This window comes from Prunus dulcis, chromosome 4, assembly GCF_902201215.1.
Source record: "Prunus dulcis chromosome 4, ALMONDv2, whole genome shotgun sequence".
NCBI classification, from domain to species: domain Eukaryota; kingdom Viridiplantae; phylum Streptophyta; class Magnoliopsida; order Rosales; family Rosaceae; genus Prunus; species Prunus dulcis.
This window is the reverse complement of record NC_047653.1, coordinates 16,390,767-16,399,587: the sequence shown is the minus strand read 5'-3', so window position 1 is coordinate 16,399,587 and position 8,821 is coordinate 16,390,767. Positions and strand designations below refer to the sequence as shown.

Genomic DNA, 8,821 nt, shown 5'->3' with positions numbered 1-8,821 from the left:
GGAGGCAATGTCTCCCACACACAGGAACTAGAAAGTCTAGAGGCAAACACCACAATCGCATGAGCTATTTTATTACACCTTCTAGGCACATAAGAAAATACCATATAGTCTAGTTGTTGCCTTTACACCCAGATGTCGTGCACTATGCCATCTAAGATCACATTAATACTAGCATGGCTTTGCAACGCATCCACGAACAACTTAAAATCTAATTCAATTACTATCTGTTGCACACTGTAATCAATTTCGTCTTCCAAGCTCGCTCTAACTGCCTCAGCTTCAGCTCCAAGAGCATTCAGACACCGCTACCCACCAACCCTGCCAGCTAGATGAAAGCACCCAGAGTCATCCTTCAACACCCAACCCCCTGCTCCAACCATACGATTGGCACTCCAAGCACCATCACAAATGAGTTTACGAAATCCCAATGTAGGTTTTGTCCAGCCATCACCAATCACCAGCAGCTTTTCCCTCCCATCATAGCAAGAGAGACTACAAGAAGAGGCTGAGAGAGTTAGAATAGAAGTTGAGAGCTCAAATAATTTTCATATAGCCATGTTCCCATTCTTTTTAATGGGACACGTGATTCCTTTCCTCCATCTCTCTAATGAGTTGGCTGTTAAAGGCCATAGAATCTCTTTCTTGACGCCCAAAAAAGCTCAAATTCAGCTACAACATCTCAATTTCCACCCAAACCTAATCACATTGTCTCATCATTGTCCTTCATGTTGAAGGCCTCCATGAGGGAGTTGAGTTTGCCCTTGAGGTCCCAACAGCTTTGAACCATTTGTTCTATGTTGCCGTGGATCAAAACCGTGGCCAAATCCAAGCAATTCTAAAAGCCAGCATCCTCGACCATAAGATTACATGATTTTCTACTACTTTGTTCATTGGGTACCAGAATTCACAAGGAAACTTGGGGTTGGGATCAAATCTATTTACTACATCACTATGGCTGCAGCTGTGCATGCGTTCTCTGTTGTGCTAGCGAAAATTACAGCCCTAGCCTTACTGGTATTATTATCGAGGAACAACTACGCGACCTACCTCATGGATACCAATCACAAAATGTGGTGCTGCTTCCTGGTTGTGAAATTCGCTCCATGTTAGTGTTATGGAAGCCATTTGGATTAGGTGGGCTTACACTTTACCAAAGGTTCACAAATGCATCACAGAAAGTGACGTGTTTTACATAAGAACATGCAGAGAAATCAAAGGTCATTTCTACGATTACCTGAGCGCACATCACAAAAGGCCTATGCTTTTAACTGGACCAGTTTATGGGTTGGAAGACTCTAACAAGAATAGCCCACCTTTAGAAGACATGTGGGCTAAGTGGCTTGGTGGGTTTGAGGAAGCAGGGACGGTGGTGTTTTATGCATTAGGGAGTCAATTGATCCTTGAGAATGACCAATTCCAAGAGCTTGTGCTGGGGTTTAAGCTAACTGGGTTGACCTTTTTTTGTAGTTTTCAAACCACCTATGGCTTGTGCTACAATTGAAGAGGCATTTCCAGGTGGGTTTGAAGAGAGGGTGAAAGGGAGAGAGGTGGTGTTTTGGGGTTGGGTGCAACAAACAGCCATTTTGAGCTACCCATTAGTTGGGTGCTTTGTGAGCCATTGTGGGTTTGGATCCATGTAGGAGTCTTTGTTGAGTGACAAGTAGATTGTGTTGGTTCCAAACTTGTGTGACCAAATCATGAACACCATGATACTGGTGAAAGAGCTCAAGGTTGCTATAGAGGTAGAGAGAGAAGAAAATGGATGGTTTTCAAAGGAGAGCTTGAGCAAAACCATTACAACTATGATGGATAAGGAAAATGAGTTGGGTGTTTCTTTGAAGAAGAACCTTGAGAAATGGAGAAGGAAACTATCAGAGCCAGGGTTTATGAGCGGTTATATTGATAGGTTTATCCAGAATCTAAAAGAGTTTTGTAAGGTTGTAAATGAGCTTTAGCCTCTTAACCAAGAAATCTCATGGTTTTGGTCTTTTCAATCTCATATTGTTGATGTGTGTTGTAATATAAGTAAATAGGGTGAATTTCAATTATGTATTACTAGTATATTGATGTTAGTTTAGTACTCATATTATTAGTTGGGTAAACTGCAGAATGACCCCTTGAAATTGTACATAACTATCAATTTACCCTATGACGTTTTTTTAGTGAATTAAGGGCTCGAATCAAATTTTATTGTCAATGTTCCCCCCACCGTCAAAAGTCCCACATTTCATCCATTAATCTATCCATTTGACTCACATTGACTCTCTTTTGAGGTTTATTTTTGTCATTCCTCGTGGATTGAATTACCCAGGAACCTCACTTCTCATTTTGCCCACCAAGGTTGGTCCTCCATTTGTTTCTAGCGATTTCCATCCATCTGGAGAGAGAGAGAGAGAGAGAGAGAGAGAGAGAGAGAGAGAGAGAGAGAGAGAGATGAGGATGAACTTACCTAGCATCGTTGACGGGTCACACAGAGGGAGTTCGGAGTTCAAATACGGCAATTCATGGATGTTGCCATCACGAGTCTGCTACTATGTAAAGGTTGCAAAAATTCAGACTTCTTGGACTTCTTCACATCCGGGACGAAGATTTTATGTTTGTGCGCGAGTGAGTTGAATTTTGAACTTTGGGTTTCAAATTTGCAGTATTGCGTTTCTAAGTTTTAAAACACTGTCTTTGCAGAATCGTTGTCAAATGTTAAAGTGGGGTGACCCTATTATGTGCAATAGATCTAAGCAAATAATTCCAGGATTGCTAAGGAGAATTAACAAGTTGGAAGCATGGAAAAAAGAAAAAAAAAAAGAAAAAGGGAATTCAAAGCTGAAAAACCCATGGTTTTAGGTGTCGTTGTGCATGTTTGGGGTTATTATGTTGTTGATTTTGAATGAAGATAAATGCATCAATGGGCAGCTGTAGAAAGGGATGGGTAGTTGGCTTTTTGTAAGGGTTATAAAGGGATGGGTGCTTGCCATTTTATAAGGGTTAGAAAGGGATAGGTAATTGGCATTTTGTAATGGTTAGAAAGGGATGGGTGTTTGGGTTTTGTAATGGTTAGAAAAGGATGGGTGATTGGCAATTTGTAATGGTTAGAAAGGGATGGGTGATTGACCATTTATAATGGTTAATAAAAGGGATGGGTGATTGGCTTTTTGGAAGGGTAAGAAAGGGTGTATAATTGGCTTCATTTTGAGTGTTGTGACCAATGTAATCAATGTATAAGTTGTTTTGGTGAATGAAAATGCAAGCTCTCATTTTTACAATTGAAATAGTAACTGTCACACCAAATATATGAACTGCACTTCAAAGTATTTCAAAATACAACAGTTGAATTCACAATACATTACATTAATAGCACTTCAAAATACACAGACACATCCCTTAAACAATCTTGTCCAAAATCCCTTAAACATACACATCCACAACATATAGCTTTGCCATCAAAGCTTGTCCAAATTCAATTCAAAAATACGTCTTCATCACTAAAGCTTTGCATATTAGCTTGTACAAAATCAGTTTAAAATGTACCCCTTAAAGAGTTGCAAATCAAAATGATCCACAAAACCCAAATAAACATCACAACTCTTCAACCATTCACTTCAAATCTCTGACTAAATTCTCCATGGCCTTATTCGTTTTGATGGAGATTTGAACCTAGGCCATTTTGGAGAAGTTACCATTGTTTGAAGTTGTGAACTTGAACCTTGAGGAGCTTGTGAACTTTGGCGAGTTGTGAAAGAGCTTGTGAACTTGAACCTTTCACATGTTGGGAACTTGAACCTTGAGCAGGTTGTGAACCAGCAAATAGATTGGTCTTCCTATGACTTGGGAGACATGGGCTCCTCTTCTCACCTATTGCAAGCATAGCTCCCTTAAGTCTTTAAAAGATACCACAATAATGCAATTATTGATCCAAAACATCAAGGTTTAATCCAAGTACTTACATTAAACTTTGGTGTGGCCTGAGTTTGTTGTTGTTCACTCACAACACATTTGCCTCTCACAACACCTCTGTCCCTAACACCAATCGTTCCACTTGCATTGGCACTAGCAGTATCAACACCTCCATTAACAGTTATAGCTCCTCTTTCCCTCACAGCTCATTTTCCCATCATGCCGCCTCTTGCTCTAGCACCTCTAGGTTGCCCTTTCATTGTCAATAACAACAAATCACATGTTAACATAGCAAAAACAACAAATCATATGTTAACATAGAAATATCATCGAGCATGGTTTGCACCAATACAAATTGAGGCAATAAAGTTTAGAAAAATAGCCAGGAGGAGACAGAGGCTTTATTTAAAATACACCTGTAGCTTCTTTTTTTGTTTAATATTTAACAGATTTATAATAGCACCAAAAACAAAAGTTAAAAACAAGAAAAAAAGAAGCAGATAAATAGTAAACTAAAAGAAGCATGGATTGAAACCAATGCTTGGTGGTTCAAGTGGTAAGGAGCTTGTTCTTCTTAAGTAAGGTCTCGAGTTTGAGCCTTGTGAACGAAGTAGCCATCGTTGGGAGAGCTTGCCCCCCAAATAGGGTCCGACCCGACTCGAGGGATTAGTCCTCGCCTACGTGTTGGGGATACCCTGGATTCATCCAAAAGAAGCATGGATTATCTTACTGCCATTGTTTCTGGGATTGCTGGGAATATTGTTGAGTACACAATTGAACCAGTTGGTGGCCAAATGGGTTATCTAGTTCACCACAAAAGCAACCTTCAAAATCTAGAGAGTCAGGTGGACAACTTAGGTGTTGCCAAAGCAAGAATTCGACATACAATTAATGAAGTTAAAATAAAAGGTAAAACTGTGGATATTGATGTTGAGAAATAGTTGACAAGAGTATATCAGATTACTGGAGAGGCAAACAAATTCTTGAAAGATGAAAGCCAAGCAAAGACACTGTCTCCATGGGTTGTGTCCTAATCTGATTCGCGTTATCAGCTAAGCAAGAAATAGAGAAAATTGGTGCATGTTGTTCTTCAACTCCATGCAAATATAGTATTCCCCATATTTTCATACAATGCACCCTTACAAGAGATATGGAGCATACCCACCAAAGGGTATCAAGCCTTTGAATCAAGGACTTCAACTGTGTGGAGGAACTAAGAAATCCTAATACCAACATGATTGGGGTGTATGGGATTGGGGGTGTGGGGAAGACGACACTCGTCAAATAAGTTTTTAGGCAAGCCACAAAAGAGGAGTTATTTGATGATGTGGTTATAGTACTAGATGTGAAACATAATTCAGACCTAGAAAGAATTCAAAAAGAAATTGCTGAGAAGTTAGCCATTGATGTTCTTGAAAATCATACTGTAGCAGGAAGAGCGTAGATTCTATGTGATAGGTTAAAAGATACAGAGATTCTTGTAATCTTAGATGATGTTTGGGACATAATTGATTTGCAGGCTTTGAGACTTCTCCTTGTTGTATGCAAAACATTGTTGACATCTAGAAGTCGAGAGATATTATCCTCTGAGATGCGTATGCAAAAAGAGTTTGGGCTTCATGTTTTAGATGAAGAAGAAACTTGGAGTTTATTTGAGAAGATGGAAGGTATTGTTGTTAAAGATCCCATTATAAGTGCAGTAGCGACCCAAATAGCCCAAAAATGTGGAGGTTTACTAGTTTTCATTGTCATAGATGCAAGCACTTTGAGAAACAAAAGTACTTTACATGCATGGAAAGATGCTTTGAGATGCCTAAAAAGGTTTGACAAAGAAAGATTGACAGGGAAAGTACACTCAACTCTAGAGTGGAGTTACTATCAATTGCATGATGAGGAGCTTAAACCACTCTTCTTGTTTTGTGGAATTACCAGGATAAACTATATTTTTCTTGAAACTTGTTGAAATATACCATGGGTTTGGGTTTGTTTTAAAACGTCAATACATTGGACGAAGCACGAAATGCATTGCATTCACTCGTTGAAAAACTTAAAGATTCTTGTATGTTGCTAGATGATTATGACAATACGTGTGTTAGAATGCATGACCTTGTATGTGATGTTTCGATCTCAATTGCATTTAGAGATCAACGCATCTTATCAATAGATATGGAGATGAGTTGAAAGAATGGCCAAATAACGATTTCATTAAAAATTGCTCTTTGATCTCTTTCCCTTCTTATTGCAATATCCCTATGCTTCCTAAAGCTCTTGAATGCGGTAAAAGTGTTCTTCTTGTGGAGTATGATGACTCACTGAGATCCCCTGCAAATTCTTTGAACATATGAAAAATCTTAAAGTGTTGGATTTAAACAATTTCAGGTTAAACAGCTGCCTGAAGAAATAGGGCAGTTGAGTCTTTTGCGATTGCTAGATTTAAGGGATCTTACACTGAAGAAGTTGAAAACATCACTTTGTGCTATTGGGATGTGTGATGACTATCTCTATAATGATGAATATGTCTTTGATATGTATTAATTTTTTTACACATGTAATTTTGATCTGGATTAATTTTTTTACATAGTCTAGATTTTTTGTTAATAACAATTGAATTGATACATATGTTTGCGCTTATAGTGTCTTTTTCTCGTTCAAAAAAGTAATTTTTTTTTTTTTGGTTTTTCATTAGTAATGGGGCTGGTAAGGGGACCCGTTCCTTAATGAAGGCGAGAATGGGGAATTGCCGGTTAGAATATTGCGGCTATGAATGCGGGGATGGGGGAAAAATCCTTAATGGGGATGGGGATGGGAATGGCATACCCACCCCCGATTTGACCTGTTGCCATCCCTATGTCAAAATGTCATTGTAACTTCTAACATCTTGAGCCAAACTCCTGGTTCTATATATATCCCTCTTATGAGAAGTTCTATGCAAAGCTTGATAAGGGCTAAGCTATCTTCCTCTTCTTCTTCTTCTTCCTCCACCAACACTTATGAGTTACAATTTTATCTTAATTTACCAACAATAGAGGTTGTTGATGATAATCAATTTAATCTTCTAGGTTAGTGGAAAAGCTATCAATCACTATATCCTATTGTTTCCCTTATGGCTCGTGATTTGCTAACTATTCTAGTTTCTACTATAGCATTGGAATCATGTTTTAGTGCAAGTAGTAGAGTTGTATCCGAGAAGAGGGCCAGTTTGAGTCCAAATAAAATTGGGCCTTGGCAGATTCAAGAAAGAAAGATGCTGCAGAAGATGAGCAACTCAGCTGAAGAATTAATGAACATTAAGGCATCAAGACCAAATTGGATGGCAGACAATGAAGTTAACATTAGTAGTGAATCATAAAATGAGACCATTGAATTTGAATGTAGAAATGTTATGTAATAGGACTACCTTTTATTTTGCAAGGCTCATATTTTTATTGTAGTATCGGTATCAAACTTGGGACTTTTATTATCATGCTTTGATGGTTTGGTAGCCATTTAATTGAAGTTATCCTTTTGATGAGATTATGAGTGAATTGACAAAGTTATCATTTTGGCAACCACTGTAAATCTAATTTGATTTTGCACAGCTTGGGAGTTGAAAAGAAGATTTGTGGTTTGTTGTAACCTTTCAGACTTTAACAAGAATGGAATGAATTTGAATTTTCATCTATGTTCCTTTTTTTTTTTTTTTTTTTAATTAAGCCTATTTGGCCTGCCCCCAATTGGGCTTTTTAGGCCCGGGCTCGTCAAAGCCCATTTAGGCCGGCCCATGGACCGGGCTCGAGTTCTAAAATATTGAATAAAGTCCAGCCCAACTCAACCCGCTAATTCTCTTTTATTATTTTAAGCCCGACTCAACTCAACCCAAACCCATTAAATTTGGGCCAGGCTTGCCCCTCCCGGCCTATTGACGAAGCCTACTCTCTATGTTCATATTAGTAGGCACCTTAACTCTCAACTCACAATTTTCTCGTTTATGCCCGTATCTTCCATAATGGTAGCAAATATCAGGCAAACCTTCATACTCAATGTTGTACCAATTTTGATTGATTTGTACAAAAGCCTCCAGAGGTCTAACTCAACACACAACCTAGCAAACTTACCACGATTATATGCAGTGGTCAGCGAATAATTTTTAACAATTTGCCCAGCAAGCTACCAATTCGCTTCAAAGATCAAACATCAAAGCACTCATGTTGAATAGCCGAGACCCTGAGCCACGCTGCCACACGAGTAATATGAGCAGTGGTTGAGCAAAAACCAAGTCGTTATTTCTGTATTGCCAAATATTGTCCTGCGATAATCCAAGGACCACCAGTCAGTATACAGCTTAGATCCTCTTCAAGATCAAATTTCACTACTTAGTAGTCATTAACTAGATCTACCAACTTCCACACCCCTTTCAAATTCCATTTATGTTGTAATCTAGCATGGAGATAATTATAGGTATGAGATTTACCTAACAATTTAACAGTCAGAGCATTCTCCAAGGCTTACATAAACGATCCATAGCCCGATCAGAGAATTGAATACTTGGCCCACATTCTCCATGAGAAATTTGAACATCTTCAGCATCATTTAAATCATCGTAATTAGCATCAAGAGAACATATATCAATTCCCACGTTTTTCCCAAATTGACCTTGTTCATCAATTTGTCATGAAAACTTTCAACTCCAAAAGTTGAATTCGGCGCAAGACCTTGTTCAGATTCAGACATTGAATGCTCCATCAGAAAGGGATTGGGTTGATCATCCATGTTGCACTCAGGGGCACAATAATCTCCAACTCGAACTTGTTTCGTTAAACAGTGATTTTTAAAGAAAACCCTTGACGATCCTTCCTCCATAATCAAAGAAGGTGCACCCAAAGTAGAAATAGCAACAATTGATTAAAAACAAGAACTAGAAACCACAGTGGAAGGTAGCCTCTAATACGAC

At 38.6% G+C, this 8,821-nt stretch overlaps 2 pseudogenes; both read left to right on the top strand.

Moving 5' to 3' along the window:
• Positions 1-1,114: 1,114 nt before the first annotated feature.
• On the top strand, positions 1,115-1,955 carry LOC117625508 (annotated as a pseudogene).
• Positions 1,956-4,607: 2,652 nt separating this feature from the next.
• On the top strand, positions 4,608-6,426 carry LOC117625507 (annotated as a pseudogene).
• The last annotated feature ends 2,395 nt before the right edge of the window (positions 6,427-8,821 follow it).